Source organism: Hipposideros armiger, unplaced genomic scaffold, assembly GCF_001890085.2.
Source record: "Hipposideros armiger isolate ML-2016 unplaced genomic scaffold, ASM189008v1 scaffold_96, whole genome shotgun sequence".
Classification (NCBI taxonomy): Eukaryota; Metazoa; Chordata; class Mammalia; order Chiroptera; family Hipposideridae; genus Hipposideros; species Hipposideros armiger.
In genome coordinates this window covers 479,171-494,458 of record NW_017731446.1, presented here as the reverse complement: position 1 = coordinate 494,458, position 15,288 = coordinate 479,171, and the positions used below count along the sequence as shown (strand labels likewise).

General features: G+C 37.8%; 1 protein-coding gene across 6 annotated transcripts in view; it reads right to left on the bottom strand.

Moving 5' to 3' along the window:
• Positions 1 to 12,214, bottom strand: part of PPARG (peroxisome proliferator activated receptor gamma) — a 124,938-nt gene extending 112,724 nt beyond the window's left edge. For 2 of the 6 annotated variants that reach the window (XM_019646057.1, XM_019646061.1), the window contains exon 1: positions 11,091 to 11,177. The gene's annotated coding sequence lies outside the window, so the exon portion shown is untranslated. Of the gene's footprint in view, positions 1 to 11,090; positions 11,178 to 11,314; positions 11,398 to 12,108 lie in introns of those variants that run through there. The other 4 variants (XM_019646063.1, XM_019646058.1, XM_019646059.1 and 1 more) reach the window with 4 other exon arrangements.
• Positions 12,215 to 15,288: the final 3,074 nt, after the last annotated feature.

Here is a 15,288-nt window from a genome sequence, read left to right as displayed (position 1 = left end):
TTAGAGTTGCCATTGGAAGCCTCCAAACAAGAATGCAAAACAGTGCGCTGGCCCTTAGGCCATTTAAAACCTGTTCTTCTGACCAGAACAACTAAAAGATCCAACATAGAATGCTGAAGTCTATAATTAACATTTTTTTCCCTTTCATATCCCATTTTGCCGCTTTAAAATAGCAAAATGGAAATGTCTTCTGGCACTAATTTCATATCAGTATCATAAAAAATGTTACATAAAACAGAAATTAACATTTTAAAGAGTAATTTAGGGAATTCCCTAAAGATGTGGAGAACAGGAGCACTGAGAATCTCATACAAGTGATACTGAAAAAGCAAAACTTGTCCTCAAAATCAAATCAAGTTCAAAAGTACTTATAAAGTACTTACAATGCACCCAGTCCCCTGTATTATAGACTGTGAATTAGGGAAGGTATGCCATGCATATATATGTAAGAGGAATAATAAGAAATACAATATTCGTTCCTATCCATTAGGAATTAACATTGTTGCCTGGTACACAGAACTTCAACATAAAAATTCTAAGACATGACAGCATATATAATGTGCAATATCCACATCAGATTACATTTCAGAGTAGATCTGCCTTCTGTTTTACTTCAGCTAAGATTAAAATCAGTTTGCATTTTCTGAATTCAAAGGCTGGTGGTCAGGGTAAATATTTCACACACATGTTGTATGACAAAGGAAATCAACCTGACATTTAAAAACTGAATGTGCATAATAAGAACAAATTAACTCTGTGTGTGTGTATTGCGCTTTGTTAGGAATCAAAGACTGTTCCAGGAGGCATAGTGGGATACACAGCATGAATCAATGTGGATGGCCTAAAGACACAACCATGCCAGCATGCTGTGTTCAATCAGTCATTGTCTCAGCTTTTACTGAGCTGTGGTTATTTGCCTGCCTCGTGCTAGACGCTGGTTCACCTACCTACAGCCCACGTGTGTAGTCTCAACAATGAAAAGCACCTGGCTCACCATCTACAAGGCCATGTTTCCAGGTGGGCAGAACTATTTCCCAATGATGGATATCTAGTGCTGAAAAGCAAGTGGTCATTCAATAAATGTTTACGGAGTTTGTGGAATTGAATAAATGGTGGTGAAATTTTCAAGATTTGAAAGTTTTGACTACATCTGCATTGAGTTGCACTCTAATATTCCATGTCACTCTATATATGCAAATCAATTCCATTTAACTTCATATAAATTCCTTCAAAATTTATTTTCCTGATCTTTTTCCCCCAAAAGTTTCATGTTCAGAATTTATTCTAAGTGGTCAATAAAATATTTTCTGTCAATATATATAAAAAAAAAACCTGAAATAACAGACAATTTGATTTTGAATACAGAAGTTGGAAATAGCTATAAAATTAACTAGATCAAAGGAGGGTCACTTGAAATAGGATCTAACTCTCCTTTTACTGAAATATTATATTCTAAATATGAAGAAGTTCTTAAAAGGCTTTTAAAGAAAAGTAGCTAACGTTATCTCCCAGTGAAAAAAAAGTTTTTTGTTTCTTTTTAATGGGATAGTCCCAGTGAACTGTGTTTTACATTTTTGTTAGGTATAAATAATTTTTCATAAATAAAGTTATGAACTAAATTGACTTGGATAGTTCACCACTTAAATACATATTTTGTGAGAGCATTATAAAATAAATAATCCTTCTGCCAAGTGAATAATCACCTTGTCATTTGGATTTTCAAGAATAGTGATACCTTATTAACAAAGGATGCATTTCTATCTCCCTTGTTAATAACTTTATTACAGAGAAGTAACATACTAAATACATTATACATAATATACAATACATACATATAACCTAAAATAATATAATAATAATACTAAGAGATCTAGGAAACATTCAAGGATACAAGTTTTCCCTTACAGCACACTAACTCAAAGACAGCCACCCGACCCCAGGCTGGCCTAATAATGCTGCTGACACACAGGCCCGGGTCAAGACTGTGCCCTCCTCTGAGTCACCATCTCTTCCACTAATGTTCCTGTTAAATCTAGATAACAATAATCGTAAACTCCAGGATGGATGGAATTTGTCTGTCTTGTTCATTGCTTTATCCTCCTTCTCTAAAACAGCTCTTGGCACAAAGTAAGAGCTCAATAAATATTGGTTGAATAAATAAATCTTCACTAAAAAAGGAGCTTCTCAGATTTGTTCTTTAAGGTATTATCACATCAAGTTTGTGTTACTCACAAACAAATTCTAAGAGCTATAAACTGAATTTTGTTAGCTGAGGTTTGCCTTGGGCTGCATTAGGATTAAATCATCAAAATGTGGCAGAAAGGAGAGAAATATTTAGTATCCCTGATGTGAAATTTCTAAAAAGCGTTTAGAACTTTGTTTTCATTTACATAAAGTTTATTCTAAAGTCAAGAGGCTGATATAAATTTCTCAAAAAAAAAGTCCCAAAGAAAAGTGACAAGAAAAATGTAACCTGTAATCTGGGTTAAAAGCAAAACCACCAAATTTTCCCTTTGGGATTTCTAAAACAATGCAACAGAAAAAAGGAAAAATTAATTAATTCAAAGCCTATTTCTGTGTGTGCTATACATGTGTGTATATATACATGTGCTATACATATACATATATATAGAGACATATTATATATATAGACATATTATATATAGACATGTTATATGTCTATACATCTATATAATATAGACATATAGATATATAGATATAGACATAGATGTATCTTTTACAGTGTTCACTCAGAGGTCTTACTAGATTTGGGGAAACCTCTACTCACTCATTATTTTAAATCTCTTATTTTTTAAATTAGTATCACAGATTCTACCAAGGTCTCATAATGACCATTTGTAGTAGAAGTTTACTTTTACATGCTTCTGCATTAGCTCTTTCTGATTTACAAGTTCAGCATTCTGTTAAGAGTTGGAAATCCAAAGAACTCTATCATGAGTTTATTTAGTTTTAGAAAAAACCATAATAGATACACATAGTTTTCTTAAAAACATTAAAAGAGGATGACTTTTAAAAAATAGTTCTGGAAACTTTTTTAAAAAGCTCTATTTGTCAGTGTAAGCTAAAGATAAAAGAGAGCAGAGGTCCAAAGACATGAACAAAATCAAATCTTATGTATGGCTGACAAAACTAAGAGGCTATAACAGAGATGGGGTATTTTCCCTTTCCAAAAGGAGGCTAGTCACGCAAAGAGTACAGGAAAACACAATATGTGAAATAAAATTAATTATGAAATAAAATTGGGTATAACAAAAGAGAATTCATGTAGTACCGTCCATTATCTTCAATGGCTTTAAAGGATTCTCAATGTTTAATTTACTCTTTGCCTTGATTTTTACTGATCAGGGTCATAGACACATTTTTAAAAGCTATAAACATATGTTTGTAGTTATAGAAGTAATTGTATATTACTGGCTGAACTTTGGAAAACAGAAAAATACAGAAACAAACAAAACGCCCTCCATAACCTCACTATTTTAATATAACTGTCATAATTTTTGTATATTCCCTTCCAGACTTTTTCATATACATATGTTTACATAAGGTTGCAATCAATAGTGCACATACATTTTTATGCTACTTTTAAAATTTAATTTCAGATTTGCTATAGTTTTTTAAATCGTCATTGATAACTGTATAACATTTCATAGTAATTACCCCATAATTTACTTAACCATTCCCCTGCTGTTGAATATTTAAGTTACTTCCAAATACTGGTTCCTATAACTGCTTTTACGAAAGTTTCTGTGTGTGTGGCTTTTCCTATAGCCTCCATCTCTTTGGAGAAGTTCCAGAAGTGGGGGTATAGCATTGGAGTATGCAATATATTGCCCAATTGCTTCCTAAAGAGCCTGAAGAAATCATAGTGACATCAGAGATATACAAGAGTACAAGTTTCTTTAATTCCAGAATAATAGAATTACAAAAACAAACAAACAAACAAAGGCTATCAACAATCACTAGGAAAGGTATGTTTTTTACTATTACTAAACTGGCATTAAGGTTTACAAATCTGTGTCCTGTAAGTCTGTTTAATGTAAATCCTTTAGGGGTGGCACATCCTTGGTGATCTTATAAAATCCAGTCTTAGAAATGATACTCTGAACTTGGAGATTCAGGATCCTAAGCAACCATTCTAAGGTGAGAAGAGCCAGTGACGCCTGGACTAAGAAGTGAGCCAGCGAGCTTCTCTTGACACAAGCCTATTGACAATACCGCTGAGCTTCTTTAAGTAATAAAATGTCAAATGAATAGGGGTAATTTAACATGATGATCCCAAGCGATTCTACCCATGGGGAGAATATGGCAAAGAACTTAAGTGTAGGCAAGGGTAAGGCCTACTAAAAATAATCTAAACTAACCAATGGGCTTCAGACTATCAGATTGGATGTAGAGATGATCTTGTGTGAGGGGTTCCAAAACAGTACACATTAGAATTCTCTGGAGAGCTTGTTAAAACACATCCCCAACGTTTCTGATTCAGTAGGTCTCGGGTGGGGCCTGAGAATTTGCATTTCTACCAAGTTCCCAGATGGTCCTGATGCTGCTGGCCCAAGGACCACACTTTGAGAACCACTGCCTTGGACTATTTCTGTATACTTATTAAAATACTCGAGTGCCTATAAGTGCTGTATGCTGTGCTGTATGCTGGAGATAGAAAGAAGAATAAAACCTAGTTAGTACCTTTTTTAAGAAACGGATAATCTATATTTTTGCAGACATTGTACTACTCTAGTTCTAAAACCCAACAATTTGGACCTTGTTGAAAACAAAGTTTAAAAATATATTATACTGCCTTTAAATAAAGCCAGGATGTTTCTAATTAGTTCCAAATGCTTTAGGAAACATGTAGTAATCCTACATTGGCAAATGCCTGGGTATTTTCCTCACTCTCATGGATTTTACTGACATATGCAAATAATTTATTAAAGTACCTTCTTCATTTATACGTACGCCATTCATACGTTTTCTTTCATAAACTCTATCCTCTATATGAAACAAGAGAGAATTGATATAAGTACTTCCCTATATACAATAAAAAATTTGTTTACACGGGTAATTATCAATTGACAGAAAAGAACAATATTTAGTCAGCTAAGACTGGGATTCTGTGCTTTAGATTCAGACTTCAGCAATACTCTGGAAAAAGTGAATGACAAATAAGCAATACGCTTAGTCACAGGCATGTGGGTGGCCCATACCTAACTGTTAAACACTGCCTATCAGCTGATTCATAGAATTAATGAACTTGCTTTTGAGGTGGCTACCAAGCTTCTATTTCTAACAGAGATGTGTTGGCTTGCCATACTATTTTTGGCAAAAAGATAAATAAAAGAAAAAAATAAAATATGTATGAAATTTTATGATCTGTTGATCTGCCAAAGTATTAGCGTTATTTATACTTCTTTGCTATGTTTTTTTTTTCTGATGAGATTGAAAGAGTCCTCTCATTTCAATTTATTAGAAAACTATTTTAAAAGTCTGGAAGAATTAACTCTTGAACACACTAGATAATTTGTCTAACATCATAGAGAAAATAAAAGACACAGTGAGAGGCAATATTCAGATACTTGATTACATTAACCAACAACTAATTCATAACCTTAATTTTGATAATATTTCTTAAGTAAACTGATGTTTGGGAATAACAACTTGTTTTCTTTGAAAAAAAATGGTTCAAGGAAAAACTACATGTTGATTTCTAAGAGAAAAATAAAGTCACGTATGGGAGAATATATCCTTTCCTATCACTAGTATATCAAATGGATATCTTCAGATTCAGGGTCATGAAGCTGGTTTATGGAGAAATTGGGACATGAATCACTTTAATTTTATTTTTCCTTATCCTGATCCTCTCTTTCAAACTCCAAATGTGTTTTCTTAAAGGCCTTGTTTTCAGGTAGCAAGGAAACTGGGAACTAACGTCTCAAATTTTTGCTAATGGTGATTTAAAGAATTAACCTTGCTAGAAATATTGGCATTTTGAAAGTAGACCCCAAACCTTCAAATGACAAAGGCGGTTTTAAAGGTGGAATGACAGCCAGTGGGGATGGGGGTCAAGGTTAGGAGCGTCTTTCCAGCATTTCATCATGGGCACTCTGGCAGTCTAACAGGTATGTTCCCCCATTGCCTTTACTATAAAGGAAAGTTTATTCCTTAAACATATAGGATAAGAATATTCTCTTTTCATTTTCTTTCCCAGAGGCAACTTATAGAGCCAGAGAGATTACCAGTGCTAAGTGGCAAATTTTGAATTTAAAGCTATTCTAAAATTCTATGATGTCACCAAGGAGCAAGGTGAATTCTTAGAAGCCAATCTTATATTTCAGGTCTATGCACAGTAACTATGCAACCTGCTGATTGTGGGAGTTAAGCATACAGAGACTCTTCCACTCCTACTCAGGGTATTTCCCTAGTTTTCTACCTCCCTCCTATCTGTCTCCTTATCTGTGGTAAACTGTGAAGGACTTCTCACCCCAGGTTTGTACTAATCTGAACTCTTCTGAATTATGAACTAATCTGAATTATGAACCAAGAAGGTCATAAAATTTGTCTCAAGGAATCTTAACTACATATTATAATTCTCCTAGAGGAGTCTCCACAAATTAGTTTTTAAAAAACAAAACTAAGTTAAAACTGGCAATGAATTTGTTTTCTAAAACCAATGCAGTGGAATAAAAATGTTGCCTAAACAGGCAGGGAAACCAATTGAACTAAACCATTATATGCTCTAGTTTAAATTCTGACCGCAAGGTTTTAAATTTGTTTTAATTGATTCATGTTGCATGAACTGATGACTTCATCTCTTTCCTTTATATCTGAGAAATCGTAGTAGGGAAAGGAAACCCATTGCACCCTCGCACCAAAAAGATTTTCAAGTTGAAAAGAGGCCTGGTCACCGGAATAGCGGAAGGTATAGCAATGACTCTGAGAAAAGCCCAAACTATAGTATTAAGGGAGTGGAAGTTAATGCCTCTCCCCACTCCCAACCCAAAGGGAAGCCACAGGAAAATGGAACATTCACCTGTAGTCACTGCTCTATGCCTCCTTACTCTCTGCTTCCCCTTCCTTTTAGTGAGGATCCCACTTGAGCTTTGTAGCTCTATATTCCAGGAACATAGTGGAATTCAGGCCTAGGACCACATCCCCTTACATTCTTGCACAGGAGACAATTCATAATAAAATGTACTATTTAACAATTCATAAGGAGAATTTAAAACTCATGATGCATGGTTAACTATATGTTTTCCCAATTACTCCCTACTAGTAAACTGGTGGGTTATTCGGGGGCATATTCACTTTGCAAGCCACAAAAAGCCTATTTTCTGGTTACAACTTGTTAGCAAGACACCCAGTTTTTACAACAAGCATAAGTCACTATTTAGTTTAGTTTAGTTTTTTGGGTTTTTTTAGGAATTCTTTTTTTATTGTGAAATAAACATTTTTTAAAATTAGTTTCAGCTGTACAACACAGTGCAAAGTTATACTTTATACCCCTCAAAGAGACAACCCTCCTCCCCCAATCCACCGCCCCACTCCCCCCCATATCATACATATCTATTACAATTCCCTTGGCTCCACTCCCCACACTATATTCCACGTTCCATGAATATATATATATTTTAATTATAGTTGACAAACAATATTATACAACATCAGCTTCAGGTGTACAGTGCAGAGGCTGCAATACTAAACTGTCTTCTTATCTAAAGGATCATAGCCCTCATTATACAACAAAATTGCTCCTGGGTAACATACAATATATATGCAGAGGGTGCACCATAAATATTGGGTTGTCAGAGAAGTTATGATGCATTTTTGCAACGAAAAACAGAAAAATACGTCATGACTTTTCCAACAACCCAATATATGCAAAGAATAGAACTTTATATATTAAAAAAAGCACAATCTGTGCCTTCTTGATGCATTAAACATATAATGCTAACACAAAAGGATCCACATTGTGTCTATTACAGGACTCGCAAACATAATATCAATACACCAAAAATAATTATCAGGCGGATTTTTATCCGAAGTCATCAGGGAATGATGATAATTTAAAATCAAATAATGATGAAATATTTCCAGGAGCATTTTATAAATTGATCAGCACAGAGCAAGCATTATCTTCAGTTCATTCTTAAGAATAATCTCAAAATTAGTACTAAGGTGAACTATTAACATTTGTGAAAAGGGTTACTTAGATATAATGCAGATGATCATGAAGGTTCTTTTAAAACTATCTGCTGAATTAAATTCAGGGCCAATGTCATATCATTTAAGATACACAGGTTTGCTGAACAAGACTTAAAATCATACCAAAAAAAAAAAGCACGGAACAGTAACTGCAATACTTTTCCCATTTCACAGATGAGGAAATGGAGAGTGAGAGAGGATAAGGGACTTGCCTCGCTATAATAACCGAAACGGTTAAAAATGTAAACACTCATATACTGAGTTAAATATTTAGTATTAAAATACTGGTGTGCATTGATTGTTGAAGAAAAATATTAAGGTTATATAAACCCATTTTTAAAATAAAAAGTAATTTCAGTATATGCTATTTTTGGTGATAGCTGTTGTCTTAGTATCTACAGAAGTTTTCTCCAAAATATGGCCTATTGTATTTGACCTGATTTCCTTACAAGAACCTACTTAAGTACCTTAGGTAAATAAAAATTAAAACATGATATTTTTATTAAATAAGCTTTGAAACATATGCCATATAACTCCCCCCAAATCTACCTCTGTATTGTGATAAAATACAAATAATAAGAAACCCCCAGGAAGATTACAAATAATCTTAAATTTAAAATTTTTGTCTAGAATGCTATGAAACTAACTGAAGTATGATATGTTGGGGCTATCTACACTTGGTTATTCACAGATCTTACTGTACTTTTGTGGAGTCAAATTGATCAGTTTTAAAGGACCTTTGTAAGCATTTTACATCGCTGCTCTTTTTTGTTGCTTTTTGGTCTTAAGAGGGAGAAAGGAACAACTCAAGAGGTCAACTACCCTAATGTGAGAATTTGCTAGGAAAAAATAAGAAAAGTAAATTAGAAATTCAGTTTAACAATTTTTAAGGCGGGGTGGAGGCGCGTATGTTTACGCTTATAGACTGGTGACTTAAATGTTCTTGATTAGTGATTCAAAAAACATCCTCTACAACTAATATTTATTTAGGGGAATCCTATGAGACCAAAAAGTTGTTCCAGTACATTTGCAACACCTTGTGACATATGTTATGTTTCCAAATTCAAGTGACAATGAATTCAGCAAAACACAAGTTAGAATGAGGAACATTTTCTGCTCTATTCATTGGGCATATGTAGAGCCTATGAAAGAAACAAAAGTGTGGGCCAGGATATATAAAACATTTGTAAAGTACTATTTTAACATTTTTTTTCTACTTCACGAAAGTCTCCAGTTATTAACAACCATTTCACAGTCTAGAAATGAAATGTATTGTTAATATAAGTTTTCATAGCAGTGCCTTTCACACCGCTTTTACACGCATGGTTATCTTGATAATTAAAGTTAGTGGCAAGCATCCTTATTTTCAGAGAATTACAGAAGAAAGAAAATAAGTATTTGCTTATAGTCATATTATTTACTAATTAAAAGAAATTAGCCGTGATCAGTAGTGCATTTCTAATGCATATTCCTAAAGTAACACTTTTTCTCCTGAATAAATTTTAATATATAGGGATAATATAATTTGATGTCACAGGGATTTTGAAATTAACATTGTGATTTCAAAAAATTATCATTTATCTTTTAAATGTAAGTCTGAAATATACAAAGAAATAAACAGTAAGGAAACTAGTCTCTTCAAAGAAATTAGTGTATTTCATTATTAAAAATACCAATTGCAGTTTTAATTTTAAAAAGAAATTTTATTCTTTTAAATTTAAAAGAATGAAAAAAGTGACCAAAAAACTTAGCTTGAAATTCTCCAAACCTTTATACTTCACTGATGCCATGCTTTTACAATAGTTATTGTAAAATCTAGAAACCAACTTAAATATGAAAAAAGAGTTTTAATTTAAAAATTAAATCACCAGTTTTTTCTAGCAAGAAAAGACTGAGCAGTCACTAGTTAATTCTAAGGTGTTTTAATTTAAGATATAATTATCAGCAAGTGGAATATCAGATATCACCTAATTTAAATAAAGGAAAAAAATTATATGAAGACAAAAATGGATGGTTTTGTTACAGACTTCATTGTTTGGCTAACACAACATTAGTTTTAAAATATTGTATATTAAAGAATACTACGGAACATATATAACCTTCAGAGAGAATCTGATTGAAAATAGACAACAGAAAAATTGTTTTAAAACTTGAATAGGATCTTTTGAAATAGCACTCCACATGCTAACTGGGAGTATCTATGAGTATTTTCTATAAAACTTTCATAGGAGTGGAAGATATTTCTTTAAGAGAGAAACCACAGTGAATGTCTATGTCAGTCTCTGTACCAGAGGGTTTTCTAAGTCATTTAGCACCATCAGGTTGGTTCCACTTTCAGCCAGAATTGATCACTTAGCCATAGACAAGGAAGACTCCCACAGAACACCTGAGATCTGTCGAACATCTACTCAGGTTCTTTAAAAGGTAAGTTGGTCATTGCTCTCCCAATAACTCATTACAATTTGTTTCATGAATGAGAAAAACACTTGACATTAAAAATATACTTCAAAAATCGAGTTTCTCCAGCAATAGGCTGCACACAACTCAGTTCATCATCTTGCCCGGTTTTGTTTCGGATGATAATTTACACAAATTAATTTTACATTTTGTCCCCAAGCTTGAAAGGAGGAAAAGACGAAAAACTTGAGTTTCTTCATGACACGCTACTAATTTTTTTACTTTCTTCTCTTGAAATAACTTTTCCATTTTTCCAACCATTATCCTCAAACTCAAGTGAATTAGATTCTCACCGTAAAGCAAGAGCACAGCAAAATAATAACGATATAATGTAATTACCATCATCGTCGCCTTGCAAATTTTGGACACATCACCAAAACATTTCAACAAAATGCAATTACAGTGAGCCGACTCACCTAAGCACTGGAGTTAAGAAGAATTTAGAAATGCAGCCTTCTGATTCACCAGCAGAGGTAAAGGCCCCTACTTTACCTAACTGACCTTATATAAAAGCAGCAGATAGGTTACTCCCAGTTTCTGCCTCTTTACCTTAGGCTCCTCCCCAAATACCAAGGCATAAAGTACCACAACTACACACCCACCTTGCACCCCCCTACACTGAGGGGCCATGATTACCTACCTCGGTCAGGCTACAGAGCAGTAGTTAAGCTTGTGCGGACGAGTGGGGGCCTGCAACACGCTAGCGCCCTTTCCAAACACCGGGCGAGCGGGGGCCGCACACTCCATCCCCGACGACCCTGGGGGCTCCAGCCCTCCACTGGGCTCAGAGTCAGCAGAGGGCTTCAGGGCACCGGGCTGGGTGACCCCCAAGGGAGCCCCTCGCTAACTGTCACGACGACCCCACACAGCGATCGCCGCCTGGGTTCTGCAGACCTAGCAGGAGGACTCCACGGCCGCCAGACGGCCACGCACGGGATCCCGCGTTTCTCCCCGCAATGGCCCCGGCGAGCCGCTCCCGGAAGCCCGAGCACCTCCGCGGGGGCCTCGGCGGTCCCCGGTTCGCTTGGACCTCCACCCAGGGCAGCGCAGGACGCGAGGGCTCGCGTCTCCTGGGGCGGGACCGCCGCTCTCCGGCGCGCCTCGCGTGCAGCCCTTGCCCTTCACCGCCGCGTTTGCTCGCGCTGCGCCGGGACGTCTCGGGGCTCAACCCTCAGCTCCGGACCTGTCCGCCCCGGTCCCCGCGGACCATGACCCCTCTGCCCACGACCCCTCAGCCGGAGAGCTCTTCAGCTGCGACCCTTCGGTCAGTCCCGGTCCCCTCTGACCGAGCCCTCCGCCCCCGCCAGCTCTCAGCCTAGACCCTCCTCGGTCCCGGACCCCTCAACGCGCCGCCTCCCTCCACGGCCCCTAACCCCGCATCTCCCGCCCCGCGGCCCCGCGGCCCGAAGCGCCCCCGCGCCCCCGGATTCTGACCTGAGGCGGCGGCGGCGTGGCGCCCCACTCTCGTGTCCCGGCGGCTGACCGAGCGCCCCAGGCGGCTGTTCCGCGCGGGCTGGGAGTGCGGTCGGCTCCGCCTGCCCGAGGCCGAGCCGGGCCGGGCCGGGGGCGGGCGCGGGGCGGGGGTGACGGACCAGCAGGGAGGGAGCGGCCGGGGGCGCCCGCGCCCTGGCGCACAGTAGGACCCCTTGCCTCCGGGGCTGCCCTTTTCGACCGCCTACTCTGCGCCCAGTCCCATTTGTTTCTCACAACCACCGCTGGGAGGCGGCCCCGAATGGTCCCATTTTACAGAGAAGGGCCCCGAGCGAAGCTCAGAAAGGTGCCCTGGGTCACGTCAGGGTGCCGCCCGGCTGTGGGGTTCCGGAGCCCGCCCTCCTCCAGGCCCGTGTGTCTTGCCTTTCGCAGAGTGGTCTGCGAGATTCCCACACTCCGCCGTTGTTCTTTTCAATGACATTCTTTACAAAAAGTAGTTAAAAGCATGGATCACCTGGTTTTTATCTGATAGCCCAATGGTGCTGCACATTTTCAGCCACCCCCTTTTTCATTTGTAATTCAAACTGGTATTCATTAGAGCGACAGTTTTCATCATTAAACGTATTTCTTTAACTCATTAGCATAATTTCTTGAATTCTTTTAACAGTGTTTCTTACACTGAGGGACCCGGACATAGGGGTGGCAATGTCAAGTTTTCAAGTTTGAGAAGCAGTTTGGGGGCATGCTGCCTCAGAAATCCACAGGGTAGACTGTGGGCAGCTTCTTGTCCTGCTGCTTTCTCCATCAGGACCCATTCAAAGGCGGTTTGCAGACGCCCAATCAGAAAGCCTCTGGTCCTCCCTACTGGAGGCCTTACTTTCTTTGCCTTCTTCCAATTTCATTCACTGAACATCCTGTTCTAGGCCTGGCCCTCCCAAAGGGGAGCAAAACCCCTGATTTCAAGAACTGTATCCATTACTTGCCCGGGATACTCTCTAGTCCTTTACCATCTTAATTTGTTGGGGATGCCTACCTAGTTCTTTTCCCTCTAATGTAGAACGCCCTCATTTGTAGTTTGAAGTAATTTTTTGTGTGAGGATGAGTATCATTTCAAAGAAAGTTCAGAGCTTAAGTCAACAGGTTCATGTCTTTCCACTTATCCCCTAAAATAAGAGGCTAAGTGCCACAACTCTGTTATAGGGACTTCAAGCAAAACCATTTTACCGACCACTGAAAAACCCTGTTTCTTTGCCTACAATTTAGGTAGTCAGATTGAGGCGGCTCAACATTCTACATGCAGGCATGGAAGTGCTGCATGCATCCTACTTCTTGATCATGCCAGAGTCCCAGTCTACCTTTTTTTTTTCATAACAGCTTTATTGAGATGTAATTTACAAAATTTAAATACTATACATTTTAAATGTACAATTCAATGATATTTACTCTATTGACAGAGTTGTTCCACCATCACTATCATCTAATTTTAGAACATTTTCATTACTCCAGGAGAAACCTCCTACTCATTAATAGTCACTCCCCTTAACCCTAGGCAACCATTGTCTATTTCTATCTGTATAGACTTATCTATTTTGGACATTTCATATAAATGGAATCAATCATACAAGGTCTTTTGTGACTGGCTTTTTTTATTTAGCATAATGTTTTGAGGCTCAACCATGTAGTAGCATGCATCACTATTTCAATTCTTCTTATGGCCAGATAATATTCCATTGTATAAATATATCACATTTTGTTGATTCATCCATCAGTTGATGAATATTTGGGGTGTTTACATTCTTTGGCTATGAGGAATAATGCTGCTATGAACACATACAAGATTTTGTGTGCACATAGTTTTCATTTCTCTTGGGCATATACCTCATTGCAGAATTTCTGAGTCATATGGTGACTTTATGTGTATGGGTTTTTTTTGTTTTTTTTAAAGATTTTTATTGGGGAATTGGGGGGATGGGAACAGACAAGTTGCTGTTGTTTTGTTCTTCAGTCTAGTTGTGGAGGACGTTGCTTCACTGGCCCAACTTGGCACCATCATTGCGCTCTTCCCAGGCAAGGCCGATCAGTCACCGGCTTCTGGACGGCTGCTCACTGCGGCTACTGGCCGCTCACGCTGGCTGCTGGCTACATACGGTAGCCCATGGCAACCCACTGCCACAGGGGCTGCAGCCTACACCGTAGCCGGCGACTCATGGCAGCCCAGCTCCAGGTTGGGCTGTTGTACAGCATCTTAGCTGTGGAGGTCAGTGTCACTGGCCCTCATATGTGGGATCCGAACCGGGGCCCTCTGGCATCCCAAGCCAGTTCTTAACCATCGCGCCACTTGGCCGGCCCTATGTTTAGTTTTTAAAGAACTGCCAGCCTGTTTTTCAAAATGGCTGTACCATTTTCCATTTCCATCAGCACTTTATGAGGGTTTCAATTTCTCCATATCCTTGTCAACACTGTTGTCTTTTTTATTTTAGCTAACTTAATGGTTATGAAATGGTATCTCGTTATGGTCTTGATTTGCATTTTCCTAATGACTAATTATACAGGCATCTTTTCATGTGCTTATTGGCCATTTATGTATCCTCTGAAGAAACATCTATCCGAATCCTTCGCCCATTTTTAAATTGGGTTATTTGTCTTTTTATTGTTAATTTGTAAGAGTTATTTATATATGCTACATACAAGTCCCTTATCAGGTATTTAATTTGCAAATATTTCCTTCCATCCTGTAATTCTTTTTACTTTCCCCATGAAGTCATTTGAAGAAAAGAGTTTTCAGTTTTGGTGAAATCTAATTTATCTATTTTTTCTCTTGGTGGCATATCAATGCCTAACCTAAAGCCATGGAAATTTACTCCTAAGTTTTCTTCTAAGAGTTTTATAGTTTTAGCTCTTACATTTAGGTCTGTGATCCATTTTGAGTTAAATTTTGTTTATGGTATGTGGTAGGGCCACTCTGCTTTCGGTGGGGGAAATTCGAATTCAACAACACAGACTAAAGAGAATCCCACTGCAGTGAACGCATAACTGGTGCAACATTTTAGAGTTGATTTGAATACTTTCTAAATTCCCTTCTAGACACAAAAATTTTGTGATTAAAAAAATGATCTATAGTTAAAGAAGCCTATAAATGTAAGAAGTTAAGCGATGTAAATAGAAACAGTATAAATCTGTATT